The 17,959-nt window shown below is 41.5% G+C and overlaps 1 long non-coding RNA gene across 47 annotated transcripts; it reads right to left on the bottom strand.

Annotated features, from left to right (window-relative positions):
- Positions 1-2,936: 2,936 nt before the first annotated feature.
- Positions 2,937-17,309, bottom strand: LOC118365365 (uncharacterized). 47 transcript variants are annotated; one of them, XR_008088609.1, is made up of 19 exons: positions 16,786-17,309; positions 16,616-16,685; positions 14,862-14,900; positions 13,825-13,957; positions 12,252-12,326; positions 10,490-10,643; positions 10,141-10,222; positions 9,908-10,045; positions 9,167-9,323; positions 8,361-8,467; positions 7,811-7,940; positions 7,206-7,398; positions 6,728-6,920; positions 6,058-6,264; positions 5,902-5,979; positions 5,804-5,842; positions 5,414-5,491; positions 5,258-5,374; positions 4,960-5,187 (listed from the first exon to the last, which is right to left on the bottom strand). It is a non-coding gene; the product is annotated as an uncharacterized LOC118365365 (long non-coding RNA). The 47 variants fall into 47 exon arrangements; XR_008088605.1 differs by having other exon boundaries at positions 5,414-5,452; positions 5,687-5,842; XR_008088597.1 differs by having other exon boundaries at positions 5,414-5,452; positions 5,648-5,842.
- Between the last annotated feature and the right edge of the window lie 650 nt (positions 17,310-17,959).

Raw genomic sequence — 17,959 nt, forward strand, 5'->3', positions numbered from 1 at the left:
CCCCCGCTGTTCCTTAAGGTGTTTTTTTAATCTGTTTTTAAAATCTAATTTTACTGCTTGCGTCAGTTACTTGATGTGGAATAGAGTTCCATGTAGTCATGGTCTATGTAGTACTGTGTGCCTCCCATAGTCTGTTCTGGACTTGGGGACTGTGAAGAGACCTCTTTGGGTATGCGTCCGAGCTGTGTGCCAGTAGTTTAGACAGACAGCTCGGTGCATTCAACATGTTCAATACCATTCAATACCTCTCATAAATAAAGGTAGTGATGAAGTCAATCTCTCCTCCACTTTCAGCCAGGAGAGATTGACATGCATATTATTAATATTAGCTCTCTGTGTACAGTTGAAGTCAGACGTTTATATACACCTTAGTCAAATACATACATCCTAGTAAAAACTACCTGTCTTAGGTTAGTTAGGATCACCACTTTATTTTAAGAATGTGAAATGTCAGAATAATAGTAGAGAGAATGATTTATTTCAGCTTGTATCACATTCCCAGTGGGTCAGAAGTTTACATACACTCAATTAGTATTTGGTAGCATTGCCTTTAAATTGTTTAACATGGGTCAAACGTTTCGGGTAGCCTTCCACAAGCTTCCCACAATAAATTGGGTGAATACTGGCCCATTCCTCCTGACAGAGCTGGTGTAACGGAGTCAGGTTTGTAGGCCTCCTTGCTCGCACACACTTTTTCAGTTCTTCCCACCAATTTTCAATAGGATTGAGGTCAGGGCTTTATGATGGCCACTCCAATACCTTGACTTTATTGTCCTTACGCCATTTTGCCACAACTTTGGAATTATGCTTGGGGTCATTGTCCATTTGGAAGACCCATTTGCAACCAAGCATTAATTTCTTGAGATGTTGCTTTAATATATCCACATAATTTTCCTTTCTCATGATGCCACCTATTTTGTGAAGTTCACCAGTCCCTCCTGCAGCAAAGCACCCCCACAACATGATGCTGTCACCCCCATGCTTCACGGTTGGGATGGTGTTCTTCGGCTTGCAAGCTTCCCCCTTTTTCTCAAAACACAACGATGGTCATTATGGCCAAACAGTTCAATTTTTGTTTCATCAGACCAGAGGACATTTCTCCAAAAAGTACAATCTTTGTCCCCATGTGCAGTTGCAAACTGTCTGGCATTTTTATGGCGGTTTTGGAGCAGTGGCTTCTTCCTTGCTGAGTGGCCTTTCAGCTTATGACGAAATAGGACTCGCTTTACTGCGGATATTGATTCTTTTGTACCCGTTTCCTCTAGCATCTTCATAAGGTCCTTTGCTGTTGTTCTGGGATTGATTTGCACTTTTCGCAAATCGCTCATTTCTAGGAGACAGAACACGTCTCCTTCCTGAGCGGTATGATGGCTGGGTGGTCCCATGGCATTTATACTTGCATACTATTAATTGTGATACAGTGAAATAATTGGTCTGTAAACAATTGTTGGAAAAATTGCTTGTGTCATGCACAAAGTAGACATCCTAACCGACTTGCCAAAACTATAGTTTGTTAAGAAATTTGTGAAGTGGTTGAAAACAAGTTTTAATGACTCCAATCTAAGTGTATGTAAACTTCCGACTTCAACTGTACATCCAAGGGACAGCCGTGCTGTCCTGTTCTGAGCCAATTGCAATTTTCCTAAGTCCTTTTTTTGTGGCACCTGACCACAAGACTGAACAGTAGTCAAGGTGGGACAAAACTAGGGCCTGTAGGACCTGCCTTGTTGATAGTTTTGTTAAGAAGGCAGAGCATCGCTTTATTAAAGACAGACTTCTCCCAATCTTAGCTACTACTGCATCAATATGTCTTGACCATGACAGTTTACAATCTATTGTTACTCCAATCAGTTTAGTCATCTCAACTTGCTCAATTTCCACATTATTTATTACAAGATTTAGTTGAGGTTTAAGGGTTTAATGAGTGTTTTGTTCCAGATACAATGCTTTTAGTGTTAGAAATATTTAGGGCTAACTTATTCCTTGCCACCAACTCTGAAACTAACTGCAGCTCTTGGTTGAGTGTTGCAGTCATTTCAGTTGCTGTAGTAGCTGACGTGTATAGTGTTGAGTCATCCGCATACATAGAGACTCTGGCTTTACTCAGTCAGTGGCATGTCGTTAGTAAAAATTTCAAACATCAAGGGGCATAAACAGTTACCCTGGGGAATTCCTGATTCTAACTGGATGATATTCTATAGGCTTCAATTAAGACAAGTAACTCTTTATCCACATTATAGCAGGGGGTGTAAAGCCATAACACAATTTTTTCCAGTAGCAGTCTTTGATCGATAATGTCAAAAGCTGCACTGAAGTCTAACAAGACAGGCCCCACAGTCATTTCATCATCAATTTCTCTCAGCCAATCGTCTGTCATTTGTGTAAGTGTTGTGCTTGTTGAGTGTCCTTCCGTATAAGCATGCTGAAATTCTGTTGTCAATTTGTTTACTGTAAAATAGCATTGTGTGGTCAAACACAATTTTTTCCAGAAGTTTACTAAGGGTTGGTAACAGGCTGATTGGTCGGCTATTTGAGCCAGTAAAGGAGCTTTACTGTACTTGGGTAGCGGAATGACTTTAGCTTCCCTCCAGGCCTGAGGGCACACGCTCTACAGTAGGCTTAAATTGAAGATGTGGCAATATCGTCTGCTATTATCATCAGTCATTTTCCATCCAGATTGTCAGACCCTGGTGGCTTGTCATTGTTCATAGACAATAATTTGTTCACCTCTTGAGTTGAATGATCTAGCTAAACATGGTGGTTAAAATGTGTGTTGTGTATTCCTGTATCAACATTGGAGTCCAGCTAGCGGTTGCACAGCCATTGGCACACATACACCATCAGCAGGGCTTATTGTGACCCCACACATGTAGTCTAGTTCTCTTCAGAGACAACAATAGCTCAAGTTCCTACTGAAGACATACCCACTGAGGACACACATGAAAGAAAGTCTTTATTTAGGCCATCCCTTGTTTGTGCTGCAAGGTATTGGTGCGTCGGAGTGCAGATGGTGGTGGAGACTGAGGCCTACCTGGGAGAGGACAGAGCCTCTCACTCTGCTGGGGGAAAATGTACTGAGAGGAACACAGTGATGTTTATGAAACCCGGCACCATCTATGTGTACCCCATATACAGCATCTACCTCTGTATGAATGTTTCCAGTCAAGGTAAGACCATACAACAAAACAGTACAACAGCCAGGCTTACCCTGAAGGTAGTGGTACAAACCACCAGTAATAAACCAAACTGCCATTAAAACCACACGCAGAAAAGTTCAGTGTGTTGGCCTTATCTGTAGGAAAATCACCTCATTAGAGACTAAGTAGTGTTGCATCTCCCAGGCTCTCCCATGTTACTTTCATTAGGACATAGTTCTCTTTTTTTCAACTGTTTCTCATTATTGAAGACGTTATATTATATGTTGCACCATGTTATTATCCATTCATTCACGCTGGAGAAAAAGGGCAAAGGAAGGAGATAATATGGCTCCACTCTATCGTTCCCTGTGTGTGTTCTCTCTAGGGGGAGGGTGCTGCTGTGCTTCTGCGGGCTCTGGAGTCTCTACATGGCCTGCCTCTAATGAAGCAGCTGCGGACAGCCAGGCGGAGGGGGGAGGCCAGGCCCCTGAAGGACAAAGAGCTATGCAATGGTCCCTCAAAGCTGTGCCAGGCCCTGGACATACCGCGCTGCTTCGACCGGAGAGACCTTGCCTCAGACCCAGAGGTGTGGCTGGAGAGACACTCAGATAGGACCGCAAGAGCCAGGCCTCAGGGAGGTGGTCTCAGCAAGCCGGATCGGCATTGACTCTCATGGGGAATGGGTCACCAAACCCCTGCGCTTCTATCTGCGTGGTCACCACTGTGTGAGTGTAGTGAACAAACAGGCAGAGACACAGATTCACTCACTGGCCAACAATGTGATATCAGACTTTGCGTCCTCCTCAGTGGACGTATGTGATGGTGACACAGGACAGAATTGAAACTGGGAATATTTTTGGAATTGTATCAAACCATGATGAGTATATACTTAATGTTTTTACAGACATAATGCAAGTGAAAAATGTCAACTATGAGCTATTTCAGTAATTTGGTCTAGCTATGGGGAAATCATTGCAAAATACCCAAAGCCAAAATGTTTGCTCTGAGGGGAATCCAGATTCAATATATAATTACGTCTACTTAGATACACACATTGTTGCCCAAACACAAATCCCACAGATATGGAATATGCCATATTTGTATGCTACAAATAATTAAACTACATTCCAAACATCTTTAAAATATTTGATCTAGCCTCCCCTCCCTGCTATCAAAGCAACTAGAATTTCCATTCCAGTCATTCTCATTAATAAACATCCTTGCTGGAAAAGTTCCCTTGGAATCATTGATTTCGCAGATGTTTGGAACGTCGTGCTCCTTCTCTCAAAGCAGAAACAGCATGTCTGATGTTTGGCATCTTTTCATTCTTTCCCTCCCACTGAGACTCCTGGGGGAGGCAGCCTTGCCTGCAGCCTGGAATGAGCATTAAGGTTGTTTTCCTACATTGTGTTTGTTGGAGATGATTTAGCACTTTTGGGAATCCCCCAAATGGAAAGGCTCAAGTGGAGTACTGTGTTTAAACTGCCCAATTTATAGGTATCACTAAAGCTCTTCACAACTGTTATTCAATCATGTACAGTAGTATTGAAAACAAGGCTTTGAACGTAAAACATGAAAGGGACAAATTAAATCATCTAAAAGCTACATACATTCACTCCCAGTCCCCCAATCAGAGCAGACAGTTGTTATTTTAGAAATCTTATTGTTTTGGGTAGCATTGATAGGAGTACAGTTGGGTAGAAGCAATGAGCACCATAATAAGGCCTTTGTACAGCAGCAGTCCGTATCATTCTGTCCGTCTGGTATTTCAGAAAGGGTCCTTCACCTCATGACAGACCTGTTCACTCTCTCTACCCTCTAATCCAGAGGAGAGTGGAAGAGGGAGATGACAGACCTCTAATCCAGAGGAGACTGGAAGAGGGAGATGACAGACCTCTAATCCAGAGGAGACTGGAAGAGGGAGATGACAGACCTCTAATCCAGAGGAGACTGGAAGAGGGAGATGACAGACCTCTAATCCAGAGGAGACTGGAAGAGGGAGATGACAGACCTCTAATCCAGAGGAGACTGGAAGAGGGAGATGACAGACCTCCTCCAGAGGAGAGTGGAAGAGGGAGATGACAGAATCCAGAGGAGACTGGAAGAGGGAGATGACAGACCTCTAATCCAGAGGAGACTGGAAGAGGGAGATGACAGACCTCTAATCCAGAGGAGACTGGAAGAGGGAGATGACAGACCTCTAATCCAGAGGAGACTGGAAGAGGGAGATGACAGACCTCTACTCCAGAGGAGACTGGAAGAGGGAGATGACAGACCTCTACTCCAGAGGAGAGTGGAAGAGGGAGATGACAGACCTCTACTCCAGAGGAGAGTGGAAGAGGGAGATGACAGACCTCTAATCCAGAGGAGACTGGAAGAGGGAGATGACAGACCTCTAATCCAGAGGAGACTGGAAGAGGGAGATGACAGACCTCTAATCCAGAGGAGACTGGAAGAGGGAGATGACAGACCTCTAATCCAGAGGAGACTGGAAGAGGGAGATGACAGACCTCTAATCCAGAGGAGACTGGAAGAGGGAGATGACAGACCTCTAATCCAGAGGAGACTGGAAGAGGGAGATGACAGACCTCTAATCCAGAGGAGACTGGAAGAGGGAGATGACAGACCTCTACTCCAGAGGAGACTGGAAGAGGGAGATGACAGACCTCTACTCCAGAGGAGAGTGGAAGAGGGAGATGACAGACCTCTAATCCAGAGGAGACTGGAAGAGGGAAGAGACCTCTACTCCAGGGAGATGACAGACCTCTACTCCAGAGGAGAGTGGAAGAGGGAGATGACAGACCTCTACTCCAGAGGAGACTGGAAGAGGGAGATGACAGACCTCTACTCCAGAGGAGATTGGAAGAGGGAGATGACAGACCTCTACTCCAGAGGAGATTGGAAGAGGGAGATGACAGACCTCTACTCCAGAGGAGATTGGAAGAGGGAGATGACAGACCTCTACTCCAGAGGAGACTGGAAGAGGGAGATGACAGGGTCCTCATGGTTGGTGACCACCAGAACACTTCTGAATTTGTCAAAGAGGGTCTTCAGCTGAGATCGCCTCATGTTTTCATTATACATGATCTCCTCCAGGTGATGGTGCCCTCGGAAGTAGTGCAGTAGCCTGGAAAGAAGGAAGGAACATCACACAACAGGCAGAGAAATGAGACTAAAGCAAATTCTTCTCCAAATCATTAGCTAAGTAAATCTAGCATGAAGCAGCACTTGTTAGAGCCAGTAATCACATTAGTGCATCCTGCACACTATGCAGTCACACTATTGATTCACTGCTTAGGGCTTTGGCATTTTCCTTCAAGCTTTTTCTCACTTCTGCAACTCAGCAATTGTTACACAACTGAAAAATAACGTTCTTTTTCCCATATATTCTTACATGAAGACGGGATGACGGGCTGACAGATGTATGTTTGTTCTGAAGATATACTAGTCACAAGAGCCTCCAGCCCTTCAAATATGAACCAGCCCACCTGTCATACTGGCTGTTACACAATAGAGGGTGCCATTACGCCACTAAAAATACAGTAGCCCACCTTGGTGCCAACTAGTAAAGCGCAGGGGACATACTGTACCTGGCAAACATGCGCAGGTCTTCAGGATTTTGTGCAGCTGGGATATTGAGGATGACCTGGCGCTCGTGCTCTGTCAGGCTGGCCAGTAACGTCTCGGTCATCCTCCTGTTTAGTGGAGAGTCTCCACCAGGAAGCAGTTCTGCACTGGAGTTATCCATACTGGGACTGGTCAGGGTCATGTCATCACTGCTGGCTACACAGAGAGAGAGAGACAGAGAGAGAGAGAGAGAGAGAGAGAGAGAGACAGAGAGACAGAGAGAGAGAGAGAGAGAGAGAGAGAGAGACATTGATTGAGGAGAAGGAATGACAGACAGGGGTTAATGATTAGCTGACTAGAGGCACAACTGTAGCAGGTAACCCATTTGAACAGGAATTGAACAGGTTAACCAGGTACGGTAGTACATAAAAACAGAGCGTACTTCATCAACACTTCACCCCCAGAGTGCAACACAGCTGGTTGAAGGGGAAGTTCACATACTTGGAGATCCGAAGCTGAGTGCGCTGGGCGTGCTGAGGCTGCGTCCCCCCACCCGGGCCACCAGGGGGAGCTCCTCGTCCCGCAGCAGACCTGGCTCCTCCTCACTGGGGGGGACCAGCAGACACACAAAGGTATGGAGCTGGATCAGCAGGCGCCGCTGGAGCATCCACACCACCATCTGGATCAGCTGGGCCTGGCCAAAGGTGGAGGGGAAAGGAGAAGGGACACACTGGGTTAGAGGCACCACTCAAAGAAAATAACTGAACAAGTGGAACTGGAAGAAGCGTCACCCTGTAACTGGGCTCATCTCTTTCAGACAGACAGGTTCCAACCTGGCCCAAAATAGAGCCAAGAAATAGCTGCGTGTTCTGGTCCTGTTCTCATGAAAAATAGATGTTGAGAAGGATGGAGTTGATGTGATATCTTTTATAATTTATCATCTTCGCTTAGAGAGCTCGGACAAACCAGGATGGGTCTGGGAGAGAGCCCAGAAGCTCTTTCTGCTTCAGACATCAGCATTTCTAAGGTATCAATGATATGCCGAGTAGCTTTCTGGAAGCTATCTTTTAGTCAAAATGAGCTTGTGTATTTCCTAATAGACCTACCTCCTGCACAGACGCATCCAGTGGGTTCCTAAACTCAGACAGTGAGAGCGGCAGGGAGAACTTGGCCAGCATGGAAGGCAGGTCATGACCTGGGAACTGCTGGCCAAACGCCTCAGCCAATGGAGAGTACCTATGCAAGAAGAAGGAGATGGTGATTTCTTACTTCTTCATATTCATATTGTGCCCGTTACAAATGTTCAAGCTGGAGAGAATCCTTTCAAGTCTACAGTACGAAACACAGACAAACCATGAGTGGCCAAAATAAAATCTAATTCAGTCAACAAAAATAATGGGTTAACATGATATGACATCACATTTTGTTATAGATTCACCATCCAATCGTTAGGTCATAATTCAAAATTAGCACCCTGATGCTCATGATGACAGCTTGTTATGTTGGTATAAAATGGATGTACAGATTACAGTGTCTTGTTCATTAGTTTAGCCAACTCTCAGCACACACCCTGTTAATGAGGCATGGCAGGGATGAGAGAAAGAGAGAAAGGGAGCACGAGGCTGTTCAAACACTCACACACACACAGATACTCACAGGCTGATGTTGGCGTGTGGGGACAGCATGTAGACATTGTTCTCACACAGAGGGTACACTATGATGGCTTTTCCCCAGTACACCAGGTGAGCAGCAATCTGGAAGATCTGCACACACAACGAACAGAAACAAAAATGTAACTGTGAAAATGCATTATTGGGCATGGACAGAACCTGTATGTATAGAAATGAAATATTACTGAAGAGAAAGAAGATTCCTAATTTACCCCACTAGATGGCAGTATGAGAACAGCAACATTATGACACCAACAATATGATGTGACATTGAGGACAATTTGTAATGACTTGCTATTCTTTATATCGACAATTCTTTATATTGCAGCATGTTAGTGTTCAGCAACTTTCAATCAAATATGTTCAAAAGTGGGCCGATGTCAACTAAACCTGGCTTCAAATACTATTCAGGGTATTTCAATTGCTTTCAAATACATTTGGAAGTAAGTATTTATATTTTATTTTTAAAGACAAGTAGTTGAATATTGGAACTTATTTGGAAATACACTGACTCAAATACACTCCTATGCATTAAATCTGGGCATCTTAAAAAAGTGTTTGAAATTAGTATTTGAAAATGCTTTCAAATAGTAGGTTATTTATAGGAAATTATTTGAAATACATTTACATACTTCCAATAGAAGTATTTTATTCAGCCACATTATTTGAAAATACTCAAATACACAGAAAATAAGTATTAAAATAATAAACAGTCAGTCAAATACCCATGTATTTGAACCCGATCAAATACCCATGTATTAGTGTGTACTGATGCAAGGTGCTCCTACCAACCTGTAGCAGGTTCAGGTCTGCATCCTGTGCCAGCTGCTGCAGGTTCTTGACTGCAGAGCAGGTCTTAATGAGGCGCACCAGAGCAGGAGAGCAATCCAAAGGCAGCTGGGCCAGCAGAGCCTTCTCACTGTCCAGCAACAGCAGAGCATGATACGGCCTGGGGGACAACAACACATACATTTAACACAGAGCCCATGTTCATGACTAATTATCACTAGTTACATTCTACATAGTCCGTGAAGTGTATGGAAATACACTTAGCGCCCCTTTGTTGCTACAAATGTACAACATTTTCTCTCTTGGAAAATACTCATAATATATAGCTATCATTATGGCTTATATTTAAGTTCCGATGCATGTTTTACTAAGGGCAAAATTGTAGTAGTAATTTGAGATGAAGATACTAACATTGGTCTGACTAAACATAAGCATGTGAAAGGCACAAGAAGTAAATAAAGAACACCATTAGGTGGCGCTGTGGCCTACAGGAAATTATTGGTGGAGCTGCTCACCTGATGCAGTTAATAGTTCCACATAAAGAAGCAGGCCACAAGAGCTAACTGTTACCACAAAGAGTTCTCTCTCACAGCCTCTGTATATAATTACATATATAATTACAGATCTGATCAACCTAATGTCCACATACAATGAAAGCCTACAAAGTTCTGCCGTCAGTTACAACTTGTAACCCACACGTCACAAACAGTGTTCAGTAGCTCACAAACTCGCACGCATACACACCTTATGGCCTTGAGGCTACGCTCCAGAGCCTCTGGGGGTACGTGGTTGCCCCCTACCCGGTGGATCTTGTGAGGTAAACAGAAGCTCACCTCCAGCCAGTTGTTGATATGGAGCCTCACCACCCCGGTTGTACACAGGCTAGAAACACAACCCAGGCTCTATTATTACACCTGCACTGTAAGAACAAAGAAACTATCCACAAATATATCATTTTGTAGGGTGTTTTTACAAACCTGTCATATGCCTCCTTCAAGTCCCTGGCAAGCTTGCATTTAGGAAGGATTTGTCTGAACGGTGACTGAGGGCTGCCATCAGCTAAGAACGAAAACACAGAAAATCAAGTCACATACATTGACCTCTCCATGACATTGTAAATCCATGTCGCGTGAAGACTTTGACAGACACCTCTCATGCCCATCTTCTTTGGGACAATATGGAGAGGAAAATATATGCATTGTTCTGTAAAATGCTATCAGAGTAAAGTAGGTACTTCATGGTATATGGTACTTAATGGCTGGTACTTTATGGTACTAGACTCAAGCACTGAGTGGTGTGGTTTGGGTAATGTAGTATGTGACTCACTCTCGGTCATGTTGGTGACCTCGTCCTGCATGGCCAGCATCAGCTTGGCCTCTCTGGTGAGGTACTGGCAGCGGCACTCCTCGTGCTGCAGGGCGATGGCGATACGCCGGGACAGGTTGTGCATGCAGCTGATGACGGACGGGTCGGCGTTGGCCTGTAAGAGGCGCCAGGACAGAGAGACGGCATTATGAGACACTGGTGCAAAGCAACTGGAACACTGATCACACTTCAACACTGGGTTAAAGTGATACTTCGAGATTGTGGCAATTTATCTAATTCCCCATAGTCAGATGAACTCGTCGATACCATTTTTATGTCTCTGCGTCCAGTATGAAGGAAGTGAAAGGTTGTTTCGTGAGCCAATGTTTACTAGAAGTTTATAGACTTCCAATCATTGCGCTAACACTAGTTAGCAATTGCACTTGAGCTAGTTAACAACTTCCTTCAAACTGCACGCAGATACTCTGAAATATCGAAATATCCCTTACATTTTTTACTACTAAAAAGTACTTTATTATTAGTTTATAGATGATTATAAATCTGTAATGGTTATAACACATTGGTTGAAATTGTGAGCATCTACTAAATGATTACATTGTAATTGTAACAAATAGGGAATCTATGGTCCGGCAAGTCAGTTCAATAATAACTTAAGAAAAAAATGTGAGTGGTGAAATGGCCCTAGTTCCAAACTGCTAATTTAAAAAATGTGAGTGGTAAAATGGCCCTAGTTCCAAACTGCTAATTTAGAAAATGGCCCTAGTTCCAAACTGCTCATTTAAAAAATGTGAGTGGTAAAATGGCCCTAGTTCCAAACTGCTCATTTAAAAATGTGAGTGGTAAAATGGCCCTAGTTCCAAACTTCTAATTTAGAAAATGGCCCTAGTTCCAAACTGCTCATTTAAAAAATGTGAGTGGTAAAATGGCCCTAGTTCCAAACTTCTAATTTAGAAAATGGCCCTAGTTCCAAACTGCTCATTTAAAAAATGTGCATACTATTAAAACAAATTCTATCTGATATTTTATCAATACATTCATGTGAAATTGTATTTATTGCTGTTAAATAATTTGGGGTGAACCGACATTGAGTGACATTACTTATATGAATATAAAAATATGAATCAATAGCGTATTTAAACAAATTACTCATATTTCAAAATAAAAAACAAACCAGTCAAAAGTACAGGACATCATTTTCTGCATTGTCATGTTAGGCACAGAGCTGTGGAAAATGCCAGTGACAGACTGGGTGGGTTGCTGGGCAGATATGAGGTTAGAACATGACTGTGCACATTCCGCCCAGTCTCAGCTGTGCAGGGCTAGGCAGCCTCCAGTGAATCAGCAGTCTGCCAGGCTGAGTCATGCCCAGGGGAGGGTAGTGCCATGCTGAGTAGAGTGATTAAACAGAGCCCACTGCCCCCGCCCAGCTCTCACCCTCCTTTCCAACACAGATAGACCCCATGCTGGAATGTTATCACCCCAAGAGACCCATCCCTTTCTGGGAAAGCACTCCCTGACCTGGCCTCACGCACCCAAATTACCAGCCAATTTATTTTATTTAATTAGACAAAATGTATTTATCACCAATGAATGTGGTGTTTGTAAAATAAGCACATAATGTGGAAAACATTTAGCTAATCCAAACCTGAGTATTAGCACTTATTCATCAAATTAAGATGAATATTATTGACATGACAGTAATTATATTCAAGAGGAAAGAAAAAGCTATTTATGGAAAATAAAATAAAAATTACTTTCTTACCCTCAGAGCAAACACAACACTGAACAGGATCATGGTGGGCATCTCCCTCTTAGGTGAGGGGTCTGTCTTGGACACCTGGACAGAAAGAAATAAGATAATAAATATAAGATGTTCTAAATCATTCTATGATCAATGGCTTTGCACATCACTATTTAAATCATAATACTTGCTATTGTATGTATTGAAATGTATAAACAACACAGTGAAAACATTCATGTTAGTCCTGTGACAAAGCTCTCTAGACAAGAATAAACAGCTTTAAATGGCTCCTTTTATTTGTGCCTTTTATACTGGTATTTTCAACATCTTATTTACAAAAATACATAAATATATAATTGCACTCTTTAAAGCTTGGTTTATTACAGTAGGTATTCAATTAAGCTTTGAAATAGCATTCTATGAGAGCGATAGCTCATGAATTGTTGGTATAATTTCTGAAAAGGGCCATTTTGTAAAGATTCTAACATACAGCTCAGGCTCGGTTATTAGGGGATCACACTGATGAGAAATTGCCATTTGGATACAGTCAACAGCATACAAATCACATGGATTAAATACATGTCTTTATGGAAAGCAAATGATTCACTGCACTAGTTGAGTAATTTGTTATCGGGTTCATCAGGACACTAATTTCAACCCTCTAACAGGCTACATGTAGTCCAGTGAATGAAATAGTACCTATCATCAACCTACTTAGGTTAGACACGTTTTAATTCCGTTTACAAACCATTTCAATATTTGTCTAGAATTTCACTCCAAATGATTTCTCCACCCCCACCCCTTATATTCAACCATTCTATCTTACTTCTGTGAAATGTCAAATAATGATTGTGAAACACAGATGTAAGGCACTTCTTCCACTAGATGGAGCGAGTGACCTGAATTCACAGTCTCAGAGTGGAATTGGAAGTAAAAGGAGAATTGCTGTTTCAGATAGAGAGAAGAACTGCCCCCTCTCAATGAAGCCAAAGCCGACCGCAATTGGGAAAATGTCAATCTTCGTGGTCAATCTTCGTGTGAATAAATGAAAATATTCTAAGACAAGCATGGTACCAATAATTCATTATATTACACCAGATGTATGTCCTTGAACTGATTATTTTAAAACCAAAAGGTCGCTGGTTCCAATCCCCGAGCCAACTAGGTAAAAAATCTGTCAATGTGCCTTTGAGCAAAGCACTTAACCCTAGCTACTCCTGTAAATCGCTCTTTAGAAGAGCATCTACTAAATGACTAATGGAACCCTGCAGTACCCCAGTAGGCCTTCAACTTGATATATTCATTGAGAGGGGGCAGCACTGAGCTAGCCTGCAACATCACTTTCTGGAGTAGCTCAAACTGTACATGTTATATTTCCATGAGATGCCATTTTAACTGAATTCCTTGGCTTCAAATGTGCTATTGAGTCTTCACAAAGGGATGAATGTCATGTGACTGATGGCTTTGTCCATCCATTCATATACAGTCATTATTCAGATCTCATGGTACTGCTGGACTGACTGACAGAGAATCTCTGCGGATGAATGTGTATTTATGCTCAGGCCATCACAAATTCACAACAAAAGTATCTTACCTGAATGGTGTGAGGATGCTGGAGGAGGGTGGGGTGCCCAACGAAACGCACATTGTCTATCTTCAGCTCAAACTTCTTCCCACACATATCAGACTTGGTGGCCAAGATAGTGGCAAGGATGATGTCAGAGAACCTTATTGGAAAAAGAGAGGAGAAAAATACCTAAGTAAACCAGCTGAGAGTAGAGCAGGAAGGGAGGAGAGCAACAAGATATCTGAGAAAGTGCCAATTATATCTAATTCGGTTTCATTGTCTTTGTTTTATTGTTTAGTCCATCAACCTATAATGGCAGCCATAGTGTTTCTATGGATAGGAGGGTTAGGTTAATCACATGGATCAGCCTGCAACCTGATTGATGGATCACAGTTTGAGAGGAGCTGGTGTAAATAGTACTTGGAGAGGAGAGACGACAGTGAATAAGCCCCCTCTGGCAGAGAAGGTGAGGGCTTTGTAAAGGGGAGGTGACAGACTCATGCTGGTTTACATAGCTCATGCTGTAGGCTGGCCCCATCATCCAATACAAATTATATCAACATCATTAGGGGGTATTATTCCACCAGACAACCGAAAAGGGACAGATTCTAATCCAATCTTAATCATGATTATGTTTTTTTGTTCTGAGAAATAAGTTATTATGTCTCTGCTTGGTTTAGTCATGTAGAAAAAGTCTGTATCTATTCAGAATTGATTTCCCAACAATCAAATATTATCACATGAAGTGGATTCCAATGCTAAATGAACTGAAGAATCTATGTCCGCTGGTTTTGGAGCAATCACTTATCAAGGCTTAATTGAAGTGCAGGATTTACCAAGATAGACCAGTGAATCATTCCATCTGTAATAATTCAACAGGGATTTCAGAGATTAAGGTTGCCGTAGGTATATGTATATATATATATATATATATATATATATATATATATATATATATATATATATATATATATATGCGCAAGACATAACAGGAAGGAAGGAGTGAATAAAGACAAGGGTGTTGTAAACAAAGGAAAGGTGGTTTTAGAATGACTTGGTCTTACCCTGCTACCAACTGTTGATCAGTTAATGGAGTTTGTTCTCTGAAATGGGAATAGGGCCATAAAAAAAAAGAAAACGCAAACAAAAGAAAAAAAATGCAGCAGACAATTGAACAGAGTCCATAACAGAAGGACATCACAAACAAAGCTAAACAAGATTACCACTTGAGAGTGACTTGAATAAATATTTTAAAGCAAATTGATCTCATTTTTGTACCAAAGACTTGATTACAGAAAATGTTGTAACGCTTCACGATGCATTGCTCTTGTACCAGAGTACAAATGCTATAATTAACCCAGTAACAATGTTATGAACATGTCATTACAAAGTAATTTATCATTTGCTTTGTAATTACATAGTAGTCAACATTAGTTTTTTTTGTTAGTGGACTCAACTCCATTAAAATGCAACAACAAAGCAATAACTAAGTAACAACAAGTTACTAGAGTAATTACCATGTTAATATCATAGATGGGTTGAAATAGGTAAAGAGTAGGCCAAACTTGATGTAAATAGGCCTGTAGCTTTTATTAGAGTAACTATCAATTGTAGGCATCTGTAATTTTTGTTAAATTCTTCCTTTTAAATTAAAATGAGTGACTGAAATTTGAATTTAAAAAAATCTTTATCTAGTGGCCACTATTTTGCATGCCAGCCATTTCTTATTATCTGAATGTCACTTGAAAATTAAAAAGCAAACACTTTAAAAGCCCACATGTTAAACAAAAGGCACTTATGTAACAAGGTTAAAAAGCTCATGTAACCTATCCATTTATTTGACATACATATAGAGTGACTTTCATAATCACATATTCCAAACAACAGATAAGGGGTGTATTGCCATGAACCCATGCTGTAATATCACAGACACATTTGCAAGAGGGCACAAATACAACCCAAGCCATCTTGGGTGATCCAGAGCCAATAGGACCCTAGCCAACACACATGCCACAATTGTTTTAATCAAATGTTGACTAATTTTGTTCTGATATGAACATATCCAAAACTTGACTGGTTAACAAAACGTATGATGAATATGCTGAAGCCTGTCACGCTGGTGCAGTGTCACACAGTCCCCTACCCAATTCATAAATGCTAACTACTTTAGCACATAATGATGATAGTATCTTCTGACTAGGGGAGTTTTGTTGAGCGCCCAAACACGCTTTAAACATTAACAAGCATTGCCTGAGGTACTATATTGGAAACATAAGGAATGTATCTCTTATCAGTGAGAAATACTTTTTTATTTTTTATTCAAGTTACTACACGCCTTTATTGGGTTAGTTTTCCCACACGGACATATGTCCATGTTACAGAGCTTGTTGATGGAAGACATTGGCCGCCACCTGTGCAAATTGGCTATCTAGCGTGCTCCGAACACCTGTGTGTAAGATAACTGAGGAGGAAATGTAGTTCAAAAACTGGGGGCACACAAAGTGTATGGATCTGTGTAAAACTACTAAAGTAAGTGTATTTTTTTTATTTGAGCGATAGGGGGCATATCAGCATACGTTTTGAAACCCGTTTCGAAAGCGATGATTATTGACGTTTTTAAACCTTAAAACACAGCATCGGAATTGTATTTTACACCGAGCCAAATGCGGGCGAATGTAATGGCTGAAAATCCGACACATGGATGAGGGTTTTCGAAAGCTAACAGTCCCCATTCAAAGGGATGTTGTTTATTTCCCCATCGTGATATAGACCTAAACATGGACACATTATATAGGTGACATAATATGATGACCAATACCTTGAATCTCCATCTGGGTCTTCAAGAACATCTCCTGTAGTGTTCAATGCATATGGACTTCGCTGTTTTGCTATTGGGCAAAGACCTCAGATTAGAAGATTTGTTTACCAAATTTTACACATCACACCACATAGCAAGCTAACGTCACACACACAGTAAGGACTACTTACTCGTGAGTGATGATGTGCAATCTGCAACCCGTTGAAATGGGTACCTAAAGAGCAATTTGTTCCCTCGGCTACCCGAAGTAACCAAAATTACACTGATAGGGCTTGTCTTTTCACCACATTTGAAGAAGCTATTTTCAGACTGTTTATACATAGATTTTCGCTCGCCTTGTAAATCAAATGATGATGAATGAATGTACATATTTTAACGTCGAGTTAGCTACTGTAATGTTAAATATCAATTGACAAACAGTTTGCTAGCTACATGGCTATAAGAAACCTAGCTACCACTTGCCAGACTTTCCAATAATTATCAAATAAAGCTAGCTCCGAGCTAACTAGCTTGTGCCAGCTAAGAAATGTTGAGGGTTAATGTTACCTATCGCATCTACATTGATTAACTACTTAACAACATTCGGTAATATACTGGTGACAATATATTTTAATACTTATATAATTCCGTTATCTGCTAGATGTGTTGTTTCTCTACTCCAGCTCGGAGCTGCCTGCCAATGTTGTGTGTTACACTGATATGTGATGTAGACCGTAAAAATAGTTCCGCTAGTGGGGTAGGAGATTACATTGATTCGGTCGATTCTAAAACAAATACCCTGTTGTAAAAACTCGCATTTTACCAGTTAATATCATCACTGTTATTTTTCAGTAGCAATGCAACTGTACTGTAGCCTTGCGAGCCAGCATGATCATGTGAGGCTAATACAACTGGAAAGCACAGAGCAGGGGTTCTTAAACGTTATCACCTAGAGACCCAAATTAAACATCAAATCAAATCGGTCACAAACACATATTTAGCAGAAGTAGCGAATTGCTTGTGTTCCTAGCTCCAACAGTCCAACAGTCAGTTAAGAACAAATTCTTATTTACAATGACAGCCTACCAGGGAACAGTGGTTTCACTGCCTTGTTCAGGGGCAGAACGACAGATTTTTACATTGTCAGCTCAGGGATTCGATCTAGCATCCTTTCAGTTACTGGCCCAACGCACTAGGCTACCTGCCGCCCAGCATGAGTGAAACCCTTTGCTTGATACTGTTATCCATAATAAAAGTCGACATTAGAATCCAGTTTACTTTTAATAATCTGAGCGAAATTATCTAAAGAGCTCTAGTGCGCCTAAAGTCGTTTTCCATTTTTTTGTTGCCATTATATCAGTTCTA

The sequence above is a fragment of the Oncorhynchus keta genome, chromosome 32, assembly GCF_023373465.1.
Source record: "Oncorhynchus keta strain PuntledgeMale-10-30-2019 chromosome 32, Oket_V2, whole genome shotgun sequence".
Classification (NCBI taxonomy): Eukaryota; Metazoa; Chordata; class Actinopteri; order Salmoniformes; family Salmonidae; genus Oncorhynchus; species Oncorhynchus keta.